The sequence below is a fragment of the Mustela erminea genome, chromosome 18 (assembly GCF_009829155.1).
Source record: "Mustela erminea isolate mMusErm1 chromosome 18, mMusErm1.Pri, whole genome shotgun sequence".
NCBI classification, from domain to species: domain Eukaryota; kingdom Metazoa; phylum Chordata; class Mammalia; order Carnivora; family Mustelidae; genus Mustela; species Mustela erminea.
In genome coordinates, this window is record NC_045631.1 from 14,944,171 (window position 1) to 14,958,207 (window position 14,037).

Below are 14,037 nucleotides of genomic sequence, written 5' to 3' on the forward strand. Positions count from 1 at the left end.
AGATATATGAATATAGAAATAAATGCAGAATTAAGTGAGATATATAAATATATAAGTGAGCCAGAGAAACAACAGAAGCAAGGCTGTGAGTGATGTGTTTGAGCAGCAGCACGGGGGACAGAGGACTGAAGGCCAGGTGGTAGGATGTCCTAATCCAGGATCACGGGCTGGTGGTTCTGCATTGTTTTTCATTGCAGAGCCCTTGTTACAGGAAATATCAGCAGGCCTCAGAGGTCACGCCAGTGCTCCAACTGGCTGGAATCAAGTCTGTGCCCCAACTGAGGACCTGGCTTGTTCTCTGTCACTGGAGAAAACTTCATCCCCCTGGGAACTAGCCCCCAAAATCACTTGAGAGAAGGCAGTCCTAACATTGCTGTGAATGACACCGTGATGTCCTTAGTGGGGAAAAGCATCTTATCCCTGTGGCTTTCCAGAATTAAACAGAGAGCCAGTGATGTCAGCTGGGCCTGTTCTGTAAAGATATTGGTGGGAAGACAATCTGTTTATTTTGCTTAGGAGTGGGTGATATTTAAAAGAATTTAACATATCAGAGTCTCTGATGGATTAAATTTTTGACTCTAATTTAAAGTCTATCATTGATTCAGACTTGTGATTTTACATTCAAATCACACTGGTTTATAAACAATATTAGAATACTTATGAGAACCTAAGATTTGACATAGTTATGCCTAATTTATTATATTTATAAGAATTCTCTAAGTATGGGTGAAGGGTTTATTTTTTAATCAGACTACTAAAGAACTTAGAGATAAAACCAAATATATTAAATTTCTAAGTGCAGTTTAAAAATGTTTAAAGGGGAGGTACCTGCGTGGCTCAGTGGGTTAAAGGCTCTGCCTTCGGCTCAGGTCATGATCAGATCATCCTGGGATCGAGCCCCGTGTTGGGCTCTCTGCTCAGTGGGGAGCCTGCTTCCTTCTCTCTCTCTGCCTGTCTATTTTGTCAAATAAATAGATAAAATCTTTAAAAAAATGTTTAAAAGGAATTAATAATCAAATTTGTGAGTTGGGCCAAACCTTAATCAAAACCCCCTTAAAGGCAATTATAAAAATATGCTAGATTTATAAGGAGTAAGATTTATAAGTTAAATAAAAAACTTAAGGGAAAGCTATGGTTCTTAGTTTATTGCTTTAATAAAGTGAATATTAATTCTAAAGCCAAGTAACTTTTTCTGGGTCCCAAAGTCATCATTTACTATATCATAAAACTCATATTGACATATTGGATTGTTAATCCCAGATGCACTTTACTTTGCAATTAAAAAGAAAAAAAAATTCACTGCCAGAGTCACCCCTAGTCTAGTAAAGGAGACAGCTTTATACAAGAGAAAAGCAAAGAAGCCACCTGGTAGCTCAGTCAGTTAAGCCTTCAGCTCGGGTTGTGATCCCAGCATCCTGGGATGGAGCCCCACATCAGGCTCCCTGCTCGGCAGGGATTCTGCTCCCGCCCCCACTCTCTGCCTGCCTCTCTGCCTACTGTGCTCTCTACTTTGTCAAATAAATAAATAAAATCTTAGAAAAAAGAAAAGGAAAGGAAAAAGCAAAGAATGAAGCCTTTTTAGGGGGCCAGCCACACCTGGGGAAGGGGAGATATCAGAAACAGTTTCAGAGAGGAGACACATGTGAGGTGCCCACCCTTCCTGCCTGTGGACTCTGTCACGGGATAGAACAACTTTACCTCATGTGTAAGTCAGATATCCCACTACTTGGAGCTGGAAGCATGTGACAGCCACAAGAGACAGCCAGGCACATGGAAGGGGAATCCCACTTTCTGGGGATGAGTTCCCATGACTAGGATGCAAGATGCATTTTTCCCTCTATCTCAGGCTGTGTTGGCAAGAGGCAGCCTCTGAAGGGTGTTCAGCAGGGGAGTAACACAAATATATTTTGCCTTTGGGAAAAGATCACACTCAAAATGCTGTGGAAAAAACCACATGATGCTACACGCTGATGTCCACGTACTTGTATTTAAAGACAACAGCAAATGTTGTAGAATGAAACACACCAAATTGACTACCTCAAGGAAGAGGACAAAGATTGGAGATGGTGGCCAGAGGAGACGTTAGCTTTCAATTAAAAGATTATTAAAAATCAACAGATTTTTAAGCAGTAGATAAGCAGAATTGGTATATCCATGTGATAGAATCTTGAAAAAAAAGGAAGCACTGACTCATGCCACGGCACGGGAGAACTCTGAAAACACTGAAAACATTATGCTGAGAGAAAAACCAGACATTAAAAGGCCACATATGATTCACGGACATAAAATGATGACAGGCAGCCCTATAGAGACGGAAAGTTGATGAGGGGCAGAGAGGGAGGAGAATGGGGAGCTCACTGTCAAAGAGTTTCTGTTTGGGGTAATGAAAATGTTCCGGAAATAGTGCTGAATGTTGCACAACATTGTGAATGTAATTAATGCCACAAAATAAGATGTTTAAAAATCATATTTCATATTAAAAAAATCATATTGGGGGCACTTGGGTGGCTTAGTGGGTTAAAGCCTCTGCCTCCAGCCCAGGTCATGATCCCAGAGTTCTTGGATGAAGCCCCACATCGGGCTCTCTGCTCAGCGGGGAGCCTGCTTCCCTTCTTTTCTCTCTCTCTCTGCCTACTTGTGATCTCTGTCAAATAAATAAATAAAATCTTTAAATTAAAAATAATCATACTTTTACAATGGTGCACCTGGGTTTCTCAGTCGGTAAAGTGGCTGGCTCTTGGTTTTGTCAAGGTCATGATCTCAGGGTCCTGGGATCAAGCCCCATGTTGGGCTCTGCACTCAGCGAGGAGTCTCCTTGAGGATTCTCCCTCCCTCTCACTCTGCCCATCCCTGACTCACACTCTGTTGCTCTTAAATAAATAATAAAGAAATCTTTTCTAAAAATTGTGAAGATGGTCAATTTCATGTTATGTGTATTCTAAATCACCATCCTGGAGGTTGGGTTGCAGAGTGAAGCTGCAGAGGAGGAGGCTGGCCAGGTGGGCATGGGCAGGGGCAACAGAGGTGGGTTTACAAGGCCTCTGGGAGGAGATGCAACAGGATTGGGTACATTTAACAGGAGATATCCATGGGACATCTAGGTGGAATATTCTCCAGCAGCTTCCTCATCCATGAAAAGAGGAATTATGAAGTGGTTAGGGAGATGAAGATGGTGTGGTTACCACCCCAGGTCTGCTCCCTTCTGGCTGGAGAAAAGGACCAACTACATCCTCCTCACCATCTTGGGCCAGAGGAAGCAGAGTCTCAGAAGGCAGATAAAAACCAAGGGGCTGTGGTATCAGAGAATCCAAGGAAATGACAAGTGTCAAATGCCACTGAGACATCTAGTAAGATGAGGACCAGGATTAAGTAACAAGGCCCTAGGACATCACCAGTCCCCTGGGGGACCTGTATCCTAGAACATCCAACCTAACCTTCCAGAACACCTGAGAGCTTTAAACAGAACTTCTTCCCAATCATCCCCAATTGGACTCATCCACCCCCCATGTCACCATTCCCCCAAGATTCAACCGGGGCCTTACAATCTTATCAATTAATCTAGCACTGCACTCTGCCTCTAGGACCAGGAATGAGGAAAGAAAACACACATGAACATCTATCATGGGCCATGTACTCTGTGCTACTGGTCTCCATGACAGTACTGTAAGGTAAGTGTAGTGTGTTGAGGGCCTCCTCAGAAGTCACATCCACCCAGAGCCTTAGGATGTGAACATTATATGGGAATAGGGTCCTTGCAGATGTGTTAGTTCAGAGGAGGGTGGATTAGGTTGGATCCTAAAACCAATGACTGCTAAACTCATAGAAGTGCAGAGAGACACATGGAGGACAACGACATGTGAAAACAAAGGCAGAGATTAGAGTGATTAGTCTACCAGCCAAGGAACACCAAGGGCTGCCAGCCACCACCAGCAGCTGGGAGAGAGGCCTGGAGCAGGTTCTCCCTCAGAGTCCAGAAGGAACCACCCCTTTGGGCACCCTAATTTCAGACTTCCAGCCTCGTGAACTGTGAGGGAATAACTTCCTGTTATTTTAAGCTCCTCAGCATGTGGGAGTTTTTTTTTTTTAAGATTTTATTTATTTGATGGACAGAGATCACACAAGTAGGCAGAGAGGCAGGCAGAGAGAGAGAGGAAAGCAGGCTCCCTCCTGAGCAGAGAGCCTGATGCAGGGCTCGATCCCACGACTCTGGGGTCATGAACTGAGCGGAAGGCAGAGGTTTAACCTGCTCAGCCACTCAGGTGCCCCAGCATATGGTAATTTCTTAGAGCAACCTAAGGAAACTAAAACAGTGGGTATTATCAGCCTCTTTTTTTTTTTTTTGTAGATGGGGAAAATCACTTCACTTCTCTGGGCCTGCAAGCTGGGTTAGTGTTAACCTCCCTCATCTACTCTGGGACATCGCCAAACCAAGTTTCTTGGCCTAAAGAGCCAAGAATTGTAAATGGGGAAATTCACGAGGTAATGTCACTCAACCAGGCCTCAAGGCAACAGGATGGCCAGCCTCCCCAGGCCACTTCACCCTCATCCGGCATCCCACCACTGGCTTCTGCATGCCCAGACCAGCATTTCTCATTTGTTGCAGATACACTACACTGAGTAGGGAAAAACAGGCTTGCGCCAAGCCTACCCTGTGAAGGAGTCACATATGATTATCAGGCAGTCGGGCCCTTCGTCGGCTGTGGCAATCCACTGCCTGTCTTCACTGATGCAGAGGCAGGAGATCACATTAGAGAGGCCCTGCAGAAATGCAGAGAAAATGCTCTGAAACATTCAGGATGGCCAGAGAGGCTGGAGCCCCACAAAGAGAACTAAGCTCCCCTTCCAGGTTCATTGGGCTGAAAATTCCACTCCTATGGCCTTCCCCTGGCATTTCTACATAGCCAGTGGTTTTCTGATTTTTTCTCCATCAAACCCCTAAAGGGTAAGCCACACTTCCCACAAAGACAGTGCTCCCTACAGATGTAGGCATGTGCCCAACTCTGAACCCAGGTGGGGAATAAATGCTGGGGTTATGCCCTACCTCCAGCCCCCTTGAAGACCTGCTGGCCTCATCTCCCTTAAACAGTGTCCACTCAGGCCACTGAGAAGAAATGGAGCAAAAGCCTCTTTGCTGGTCTCTCTGCTTTCGTTCCCATACCCCCACAATCCTTTCCCAATAACTCAGGAACCTTCTGGAAACAAACAAGATGCTAGTGCTCCCTGCCAGGAAATAGCTCATTTCTTCCCTCCTTCCTCTCCCCTTGCTCACTCCATGTCAGTCATACCAGCCTTCTTTCTGGGCCCCATGGGCAGGCCTGCAAACCTGGAGCTCCTTGGGTCTGGACTGCTCTTCCCCAAACTGCCTCTGGTTGGTTCATTCTCCTCGGTCAGTCAGATCTCAGCACAAAGGGCATGTTTGCCAGTGCAACCAACTGAAGGGCCATCTCTCACTCCTGATCTCTCTCCTGTAGCAGTCCACATTTCCTTTGGAGTGCTTGTTGTAGTTTGTAATTGGGTATTTATGAAACTATAAACTCCATGTTTTGTTCATGATTACATGCCCAGAATCTGAAACAGAGTTTCTGATAACTATCTATGGAATAAATGAATGAATGGATGGATGGATGGATGGATGGATGGATGGATGGTCAAGGCCACTCCCAGCCACCTGACTCTGCAGGAGGCTGGACAGTTGCCTGGCATGGTCCCTATTTCTCAGCCTCTTTGCCTGCTGCTCCTTTCTCGCTCCGCAGACACAAACTCCCCCCTCTCCCTCCCATCAGCACTGTGCTCAGTGCTGCACATTCAACTAAGCTCCAAGAAAGGCTGCTTGCTGGGCTTGTGTGTGTTTCTGGACATCTAGAGAGCAAATTCTGCACCTACATGTCATGGATCCCTGAGTACAGACTAGGCTTTTGGGAAACCCTCTGTGATGTTTTTGACCTAGGCATTGACTTAAGGAAGGTCCTTATTAAAATATATGTCTGGGGGTTCCTGGGCAGCTCAGTCAGTTAAGCATCCGCCTTCAGCTAAGGCTTTGATTTCAGGGTCCTGGGATCGAGCCCCACATCAGGCTCCCTGCTCAGCAGGGGAGTCCGTTTCTCCCTCATGCTCTCTCTCATTTGCTCTCTCAAATAAAAACAATAAAATCTTAAAAAGCGACAATGAAAACTTGCATACCTGGAGATGGTGCTTATTCTTGAAGATATCATAGATGACCACAGTGTGAGCACAGACATACAGAAGAACTCGCTCGTTTTCATCTCGAATGTAGTAAACAGGAAGAAAACTGTTCCATCGGAAAGACCAAGTCATGGTCTGGAAGACAAAGGCAAGACCAACAAGACATTGAGTGTGCTGAGCCCAGAACTGTGATGCCAGACTCCCCTGGCACAGGCTCTGGAGGGGAAGGATTTCACATCATCAGTCCAAAGTGAGGGAAATCACTTCAAGAACATTCTCAATGGCATGCTAGGGTGTGGAGGACCCTTGAATCCATGATGCTGAGTGAAAGGGGTGACACACTGTGCAGGGTCAGTCTGATCCATAGATATGGAAAGGAGCCCAGTGGCTGCTGGGGTCCTGGGGAAGGTGGTCATGGAGTGACGCCTAGGGGATATGGATTTCTTTTGTGGGGGGATGAAAATGTTCTGGAATTAGACAGTGGTGACAGCTGCACAACCATGTGAACATGCTAAAAAGCAATGGATGATACACTTTCAAAGGGTCAATTTTATGAGAATGTGGAGAAATTGGAACCACTGGGCACTCATGGGGGGAATGTGAAATCGTGCAGCTGCTATGGAAAACCCCAAGGAGGGCTCTCCAAACACTGAAAGCAGAATTAGTGTATCATGCAGCAATGGCACTTCTGGATACCTAGCTCAAAGAACTGGAAGCAGGGTCTCAAAGAGACATTCACATGCCCATGTTTAGAGCAGCATACTTCACAGAAACCAGAAGGTAAAAGGAAGCCAAGTGTTCCATGATGGATGAAGGGATGAACAACATGTGAGTGTTGTTCAGACTTCCACAGGAAAGAGATCCAATGCTCTACGACATGGGTGGGCCTTGGGGACATCACGTAAGTGAAATCCACCAGTCACAGAAAGACAAATACTGTAGGATTCCACGGACATGGTCCCAAGAGGAGTCAGATCCATAGACACAGAAAGTGGAATGGTGGTTGCCAGGGGCAGGACTGGGGAATGGGGAATTGTTCAATGGGTAGGGAGTTTACGTTTCATGAGATGAGTTCCAGGATTTGGTTACACCACAGTGTGAATGTACCTACTATAATGCTGTACACTTCAAAATGGTGAAGATGGTAAATTTTAAGGTTGCCTGGGTGGCACAGTTGGATCAGCAACTGACACTTGGCTTTGGCTCAGGTCATGATCTCAGGGTTCTGGCATCCAGCCCAACATCAGGCTCCAAGAATAGTCTGCTTAAGACTCTCCTCTGCCCTTCCCCACCCACCCCTCTCTTTCAAATAAATAAATAAATATTTAAAAGAAAGATGAGGGGCGCCTGGATGGCCCATTCATTGGCTGTCTTCCTTTGGCTCAGGTCATGATCCCAGGATCCTGGGATCGAGCCCCTGCCAGGTTCCCTGCTCCTCAGGAAGCCTGCTTCTCCCTCTCCCACTCCCCTTGCTTGTGTCTCTCACTGTGTCTCTCTCTGTCAAATAAATAAATAAATAAATAAAGTCTTTTTTTTTAAAGATGATAAATTTTACTTTATGTGTATTTTACCACAGTTTTAAATTTTAAGAAGGTAAATTTAATGGTATGTGAATTATACCTTGCTTTAAAAAGAAAAGAAAGTCAACAGTAAACAGAAAGAATGTCCTATCCTCCTAATCCCCAGAACCTAGACTGTTAAGTACCTGACACATAGTGAGCACGTAATATTGCGAAATTCAATTTACTTCATGAAAATGTATGGAAGGGGGAAGTTACAGTATAGTCACTAAGGAACTTCATAAGAAAGGCAATTATTCAGCTGGGAATATTTGTATTTGGTCCTCATATACATTTGGTCCCTGGAAGAATAAAGCACAAAGAGACAAAATTCCCTAAGCATGATTAAAAATTCCATATTCACCACCCAGGATGCCTGGGTGGCTCAGTGGGTTAAAGCCTCTGCCTTTGGCTCAGGTCATGATCCCAGGGTCCTGGGATCAAGCCCCACATCAGGCTCTCTGCTCAGCGGGGAGCCTGCTTCCCTTCCTCTCTCTCTGCCTGCCTCTCTGCATACTTGTGATCTCTGTCTGTCAAATAAATAAAGGAAATCTTTTAAAAAATCCATATTCCCAGGAATAAATCCAAGATAAAAATTTTCTGAAATGAAAAATTAGAGGTATTATAAATGACTACTACTTTTAGTTCAATAGTAGTTTACTTATGCATATTTTTTTGTGTGCAAAGTCTTTTATAAAAATCATGGATGTGATTAAAACAGTTTATAAAACTGCGGATTCACACAAAGAATATTATTCAGAAATAAAATGAAATGAACTAGCAAGCCAGGAAAAGACATGGAGAAATCTTAAATGCATTTTACTAAGTGAAAGGAGCCAACCTAAGGAGACTTCACAGTGGGGACACCTGGGTGGCTCAGTTGGTTAAGTGTCTCCCTTTGGCTCAGGTCATGATCTCAGAGTCCTAGGATCGAGCCTTTCATTGGGCCTCCTGCTTAGCCAGGAGTCTGCTTCTCTCTCTCTCTCTCTGCCCCTCCCCTGACACATGTTTTCTCTTGCTCTCTCTCCCTGACAAATAAATAAATAAAATCTTTTAAAAAAACCCTTCACATTGTATGATTCCAACTACATGCTATCCTGCTATCCTGGAAAAGCAAAACTATGAAGACAGGGGAAAAAAAATGGTGGCTGGGGAGCAAGGGGGTGAAGGCAGGGATGGAGAGTGGGGCATGAGGCACTTGAAGGCAAAGACACAAGTCTGTAGGACACTACAATGGTGGATATACCTCATCAGACCTTAGTCAAAGCCCAGAGAATGTCACACCACCAATTGTTAACCCTAAAGTAAAATATGGACATTAGTTAATAATAACAGTCAACATGGGCTCATCACCTCTAACAAATGTCCCCCACTAATGAAGATATTAACAAAAGGGAAACCTGGTGGGGGGCACAAGGGAGTATATGGGAACTCTGTATTTTTCATTTCATTTGCTATCAATCTAAACTGCTCCAAAAAATAGTCCTTTTCGGGGCATGTGGCTGGCTCAGTCAGTAAAGCCTATGCCTCTTGATCTCGGAGTGTTCCAGCCCCATGCTGGGTGTAGAGATTACTTAAAATAAAAACATTCCATTTAAAAAATTAACCGAGGCCAATTAATTGAATGTGGTAGTGTCTAAAGTGATGGCTAAGTGATTAGAGACTTTTAGCAACTGACTCAGTATTAACAGGATCTCCTTGCTCCAGCAGCGTTCACACTCATTGAAAGCACGTGCTATCAGCTGATGCTGGGCACTAGTGTTACCGTTTGTGGTGAATGGTCATGGAGCTAGCCAGCTCTTACAGCAACCTTCCAAATGTGAACACAAAACGCTATGATCCAAAGCAGATTTCACTGCACTTGACAATCATCAAAGAGTCCTTCTCATAAATGCATGACACCTTATTTTCTTGGCGGAAGTTGGTATCCACGGTTATGCCTACTTACCAGAAGCACTCTGAATTATACCAGGCCTCTGGGGTAAGGCAGGGGACCCCAAAGGAAAAGGGGGATGCTGCAGGCAGAGAGAGAGGCAGGAACACACTGTTGAAGCCCCTTTGGTGAGAACAAATCAGAAGTAATGAAAACGGCCATCCATAACAGGGCACCGGTTGAATTTAAAATGAGAAAGTGGTTCTATACTCCCTGATACAGCAAACCCTCTGAAACATACTAAGTGGTCATGTAGAAGATCTGACTGGTAAAGAAAATAAAACCTAGTGTGTGTGGTGTGTGTGTGTGTGTGCACACACACAGATGTATCCGTAGATGCCCAGGAAAAGGTCTGGAAAGGTATACAGTTATACCAAACTGGAATGGTAGTCACTTCCAGGAAATGGATTTGGCATGGTCTGTGTGAGAGGAGGAATCTAACTAAATTTTAATTTTGTTTCTAATTTTAACTTATTTATTTTTAGAGGGGGGAGGGCCAGAGGGAGAGAAGCAGAGAGAATCCCAAGCAGGCTCCATGCCCAGGGCAGAGCCCCATGTGGGGATCGAGCTCACAACCCTGAGATCACAATCACAACCCCAGCTGAAATCAAGATTCAGACACTTAACCAACTGAGCCACCCAGGTGCCTCTACTTTGATTTTTTTTTTAAGAGCACCTATTAATTTTAACAGGAAGAAAAAAGGTGGGGGCACCTTTATGGGTCAGTGAGTTAAGCCTCTGCCTTTGGCTCACGTCATGATGCCAGTGTCTTAGGATCAAGCCCCACATTGGGCTCTCTGCTCAGCAGGGAGCCTGCTTCCACCTCTCTCCCTGCCTGCCACTTTGCTTATTTGTGATCTCTCTCTCTCTATCAAATAAAATTAAAAAGAGAGAGAGAGAGAGAGAGAGAAAACCAATACAGGAACAGGAACAGAAAGGAACAGAACGAAGATGTCCTCAGGGGCTAAACAAATTTGCAAGGGAGGTGGTCTAGAAGAGTTGAGTTCTGTGGTGAGCCCACGTCTAACAGGGGACCCAAACCCCTGGCATGCAGGACACTTGCTCTCATTAACGATATCTCTGGATGTCGTGCTAGCTGGCTAAACAAGCCAAAAGTCTTCATGGGCTCTGAAACTTGTTCTATCTTTCAGACTGGACAAGCCCATGTTTTGACCTCGAACTCCACTGTTCAAAGTAAACCCAGTCTACAGAAACTAGGCTGTCATTTGTCTGCATCTCCCACTAGGTGTTTGCCATCATACTCATCATCACTACCATCCTTGCCACCACCACCACTACCATCTAGATGTGCACACCCATCCAGTGCTCACTATGTGTCAGGAACTACATTAAACACTTTACATGCATCCGATCGCTTACAAATCTTCCAAAGGCAGAATCTACAGGGAAAAAGAGAGGTGAATCCTAGGAAGCAATTTTCAGTGGCACATGGAGGAGGAAGGGAAAAACTCTCCTCCTCTTCCTTCTCTTGGTAAATAGTAATATTTGTGGGAGGAAAGGCAGATGTCAGTCGACCCCCTGGTGCCTTTCTCAGTGGTTTCACTTTTTCCATACCTTTTGCTTTCTGGTCCCTCGCCAAATGTGCAGTTTTAGGAGCCTGTAATGTTTTTAGGAGCTTGTGAAGAGGTATCAAGCCATCTAAGGCAGAAGAGGTGAGGAGAGGAGGGAAAGGGGAAAGGAATGGAGGAGCAGGAGGAGGAAGTGAGAAGAGGAATGGGGAGGAGAGGGAGAGATTGTCCTTGAGTCTCCCACAAGAAAGGGCACCCTATGTAACAGACAAACCATGTCCAGAATTTCCTGCCTGGGGAGCAACACTGTCAGACCCAGATGTCAGGCTCGGAGGCAGCACTCCTGTCACACATGTCTCGCCAGAGCGCTGAACTGAACTTTAAAACATATGAGTCTATTATTAGTTCAAAAGGATATTTCTGGTGGTATTTTTTCTTCCACGTGCTTAAAATCCTCTTATTTCACAATGCTTTTAAAGCACTAGAGGACACTAAAAACCATGTTACACTCCCTCACCAAAGGATACACGTAGGCACAGTCATCCTTTCAAAACAATATGTCCTTGCTGGTAGATACCAGTGATTTCTCCGGGATCTCTGCTTTGGACTGGAATTCTTCCTCTCCTCGCTCACTTAAGTCTGATCATCTTTTTTCCTCTCTCCTTTCTCGTCCCAGTTCATCCTGAGGAATCTGGTCAATTTTCTCCCCAAGTTTACTTGAGGGCTGTGTTTCAGGGAAACTAATCTCTGGTTCCTCAGAACCGCTTTGATCCAAATCAAGAAATTTTCCTTTTGAGCTCAAGTCTCTTAAAGGCTCGTGCTTGCTTCGGCAGCACATACACTAAAAAAAAAAAAAAAAAGTCTCTTAAAGGCTCATTTGTTTCCAAATGCTCTGATTCTAACGCATCCTTTCACTCGCCAAGGGTTCTCTTAAAAAAGAAATAAAAGAAGATTGTGATTCCAAATACAGTGTATAGCTGCTTCATTCCCACCTTTACTTTTCCTTCTGTTCCTACTCAGCCAGCCTTAGTGTTCCTCTCACACTGGAACTATGAACTGTTTCAAAAAGTTACCTGGGGGGCACCTAGGGAGCTCAATTGGTTAAGTGTTTGCTTTTGGCTCACGTCATGATCCTGGGGTCTAGGATGGAGCCCCACATTGGGTTTCCCCCTCAGTGGGGTGTCTGCTTCTCCCTCTCCTGCTCTCCCCCTGCTTGTGTTCTCTCTCACACTCTCTGTCAAATAAATAAGTAAAATCTTAACAAATAATAATAATTTAAAAAAATAAAAAGGAGCCTGGGACATTTTGTACTTAAATAATATGGATCATGCATGTGCCAGGTTTATTCTTGGCCTATGAGCAAAACCACACAGCAAAACTATTCTTCTAAGTGGCATTGGCCATCTCCAGGGATGGGCGAGTCACAGCTGAGTTCTCCTTCGCAGGGAGAGAGCCTACATTACTATGATCATGCTGACTCTGTTCTAAGACAAGTGCATTCCAACTAACCCCCAGGAACTCTTTCTGTCAGCTCCCCTGCACACCTTCTCCAGGAGGCCTTCCCTGACCATCCTCCTACCTTGGCTAAGTGTCCTTGATTTTTGTTTTTTAAGTATCTCCCATGCATCACTCAATCACTGCACTTAGGATATTGTTTTATGGTATTCAGGTATCAGTCCGCTTCCCTATACAACCTAGAACTCCTTAAGAGAATGGACTGTATCTTATTTGCATTTTCCCCATATCTTGGAAAATGATAAGCATTCCATGATTCTGAATGAATGAATGAATGAAAGAAAGAAAGGATAGATGAATGACTTAAAATTACTACTTACTAGGGAAGTTCCTGATATGACTGACTGGGAACCAGTCAGTGTAAGTATCTCCAAACTGGTCATGGACTTGGTGATTTCTTGAGGCTTCACTGTGGTTTCTTCCTGAATGGCAGCCTCCTCCCCCTGTGCTTCTCCAGCCTTTTCCTCTGTTTCTTCTCTGACAGCCTCCTCCTCTTGGCCATATTCTTCCCCCTCCTCCTCCTCCTCCTCTTCTTCTTCCTCTTTCCTTTCCTCCCCTTCTTCCTCCTCCCCTTTCTCTTCCACTCTTTCCTCTTTCTCCCATTCATCCTCTTCCTCCCCCTCTTCTCCTTTCTTCTCTACTCCTCTCCCCTCCTATCCTGACTCCTCTTCCTCCTCCACCTCCTCCCCTTTCTCCTCTACTCCTCCCTCCTCCCCTTCCTCCAGAACTCCTCCCTCCTTCCTCTATTCCTCTCTCCTCCCTTTCTCCACTACTCCTCCCCTTCCTGCTCAACTCTTCCCTCCTCCTCTTCCTCCTCTACTCCTCCTTCCCCTCTTCCTTTTCCTCTTCCTCCTCTCTTCCTTCCTCTTCCCTTCTCTCCCCTTCCTCCCCTTCTTCTTCCTCCCCCTCTTCCTCTTCCCCCTCCTCCCCTTCCTCCTCCTCTTCCTCTTCTTCCTCCTCCCTTTCTTCATCTGACACCTCCTTTTCCCCTTTGTCCCCCTCCTCCCTTTCTCAGTCCCCCACCTCCTTTTCCCCTTCCTAGCCCTCCTCTCCAACCTCCTTTTCCCCTTCCTCCACCTCCTCCCCTTTCTCCTCCACTCCTTCCTCCTCTTCTCCTTCCTCTTTCTTCTCCTCCTGCTCCCTCTCCTGCTGAGCCTTTCTCTGTACTAATATGTCATCTTCTTTCAATTCCTGTTGCATGCTTTCCACCTCTCTATCATATTGATTATACTCTTCTTCCACTTCTGTTTCTTCATCCTTTTCTGCTTCTTCTAGGGGGTACTCCCCTGCACCTGACATTCTTCTTTGTGGAGTTTCC

The 14,037-nt window shown here is 45.1% G+C and overlaps 1 pseudogene; it reads right to left on the minus strand.

Moving 5' to 3' along the window:
• Window positions 1-12,042, minus strand: part of LOC116577991 — a 34,844-nt pseudogene extending 22,802 nt beyond the window's left edge.
• Window positions 12,043-14,037: the final 1,995 nt, after the last annotated feature.